Source organism: Mus pahari, chromosome 6 (assembly GCF_900095145.1).
Source record: "Mus pahari chromosome 6, PAHARI_EIJ_v1.1, whole genome shotgun sequence".
In the NCBI taxonomy this organism is placed as follows: Eukaryota; Metazoa; Chordata; class Mammalia; order Rodentia; family Muridae; genus Mus; species Mus pahari.
Genome location: NC_034595.1, coordinates 68400642 through 68402987, shown reverse-complemented (window position 1 = coordinate 68402987; position 2346 = coordinate 68400642). Strand labels below are relative to the sequence as shown.

The following is a 2346-nucleotide window of genomic DNA, read 5'->3' as shown; positions in this document are numbered from 1 at the left end:
GAGTGCTGGGATTAAAGGCGTGCGCCACCACGCCCGGCTTAAACGCATTTTCTAAAACAAATATGGGACTGGAATGCTCAGGGGTAGAATTGGCTTATCCTGTGTTAGACCCTGGAATACTGCCAAAACAAAACATGATTTCAAAGGAGAGGGTACCAATTTCTCGAGGAATGTTACAATACCATCTCAAAATGCCAGCAGGGAAGGCGGTTCCACCAAAGCAGCTGAGGCAGTGTGCTCAAGGATACCCCAAAGCCTGGGGAATGAAGACACATTCCTTTCTACCCTGACACTTCCTGAGCGTGCTATAAAATAACTCAATCTCCGGGCTGCCTGTCATCTGTCAGGGAATAACAGGACACTAGAAACACAGGAATTACAATTACATCTGCTGTACAGCAAGCAGTTCAAGTCATAAACTAAAGCATAAATTAAATTGCATACATCCTAGGGGCATGTGGCCAGGACAGAGAGGGCTCACCTGACGCTGGCTGCTCTTAACCGGAAGCTGGAAGCATGACACAAGGAACCCATCTGTTCTTAACACAAGCAAGAAAACGGGTCTCCGGTTTCCCTACTCCCCAAAATGCCTTTCTAGAGTCTCGCTGCTCCTGAAAGTAATCCAAATTATTTTAAATTTAGATTTTGAAATAACAGTAGAATTGCATCCTATCTAAGAATCTACACTGAATAAAGTCATATGTCTGTCCACATCTCTTAACTCTGTGACTGTGAAGCAGACCTAAGGAGACCAGTTCTTCCATCTGTGAAATGGGACTAACACTGAAAAAAAAAAATTCAGCAAGATCGCTGCAGAAAGCTCAACGGTGTACCGCCTCAGAGAGTTCAATCCTTGTTTCATGTCTGCTGTAGGAAAAGCAGAAAATGACTATCTAATGAATGGGAGTCGCACTCCGTGTTGCCTGCTTTCTTCCGCTCCACAAAATACCATTTCCCTCTCTCCCTGTCAGTTTATGTATTTTTACACCGTCATTTTCAGTGGCTGCAGAGTAACTGCAGAATGCGCTCATACTTTATGGTGACCAATCTCCTATTATTGGACATGATGTTGTTCCCAGTCTGAGGCTATAATAAAAATACTTCAGCAGGCACCCTTTCTTCATGTGCAGCCTTTGCTATGGCATGGCACTCCCGAAGTCCTTCCTCACGGCAGCCGAAAGGTTCTCCTTCACGAGCTCTGGGGTAAGGCGCCCAGGCAGGAAAGTGTCATTGGGAGCGGGATACGTCGCATCCTCCCTCCGTCCGTCCGTCCGTCCATCTCTCAGCTGTGAAACTCGACTAAGGGTACCCCTCCTCCCAGGGTGATGGTGAAGATTAAAGACACCATGAAAGGGGGTCCCAGAGGGCTGGAGTTGGGGGTTGTTTTGTTTTCTTTGAGACAGGGTTTCTCTGTGTTGCCCTGGCTGTCCTGGAACTCACTCTAGACCTCGCGCTCACAGAGATCCGCCTGCCTCTGCCTCCCGAATGCACAGGGATTAAAGGCGTGCGCCACCACGCCCGGCTGGGAAGAGGTTTTAATTGGCTTGTTAATGGATGAAAGAAGAGGTATGAGAGTTCAAAAATAAATAAAACTTGTGCTTCAACAGCACTGAAACCGGACCAATCACAGAGAACATCCGCCTGGCTCCCGCGCAAAGAGGAGACCCATGGAGTGTTCAGTGTTGTGCTGTTTTGTTTTGCTTTTTGGTGTTTTTGAGACAGGGTTTCTCTATGTAGCCCTGGCTGTCCTGGAACTTGTTCTGTAAACCAGACTGGCCTCTAAGTCAGAGATCTGCCTGCCTCTGCCTCCCCAGTGCCAGGATTAAAGGTGTGCCACGCCACACCTGGCTAGGTTCAGTGGTTTTAAAATAAGTGAATGGAACACTTTGGAAGGAGGTGGCAGCCACAGCAGCCTTTGGGGTCTACAGGTAAGAAGAGGGACAAATATTAACTGTCCCTTACAGTCTTCCTTCCTTCCTTCCCTTCCCTTCTCCTTCCTTCCATCTATCCTTCCTTTCCCTTCTTCCCCTTTCTTCCTTCCTTCCTTCCTTCCTTCCTTCCTTCCTCCCTCCCTCCCTCCCTTCCCTTCCTTCCTTTCTTCCTTCCTCTTCCCATTCCTTCTTTCCTTTCTTCCTTCCCCTTTCCCTTCCTTCCTTCCTCCCTCCCTCCCTCCCTTCCCTTCCTTCCTTCCTTTCTTCCTTCCCCTTTCCCTTCCTTCCCTCCTTCTTCTTCTGAGACAGAGTCGTGCTCAGACTAACCTTGAAACTGCAATCCTCCTGCCTCAACCTCCTCTGTGTTATGCCTCTATACCTGGCCACCTCTTGAGTTTCTTTTTTTTTTTTTTTT

The 2346-nt window shown here is 47.9% G+C and overlaps 1 protein-coding gene across 3 annotated transcripts in view; it reads right to left on the bottom strand.

Moving 5' to 3' along the window:
* The window catches only part of Tmem53 (transmembrane protein 53), a 16925-nt gene that overhangs the window by 10740 nt on the left and 3839 nt on the right, over positions 1-2346 (bottom strand). Inside the window, exon 2 of one of the 3 annotated variants that reach the window (XM_029540126.1) lies at positions 482-611. The exons of the other annotated variants lie outside the window; for them this stretch is intronic. The gene's annotated coding sequence lies outside the window, so the exon portion shown is untranslated. The remainder of the gene's footprint in view (positions 1-481; positions 612-2346) is intronic. 3 annotated transcript variants of the gene reach the window in all.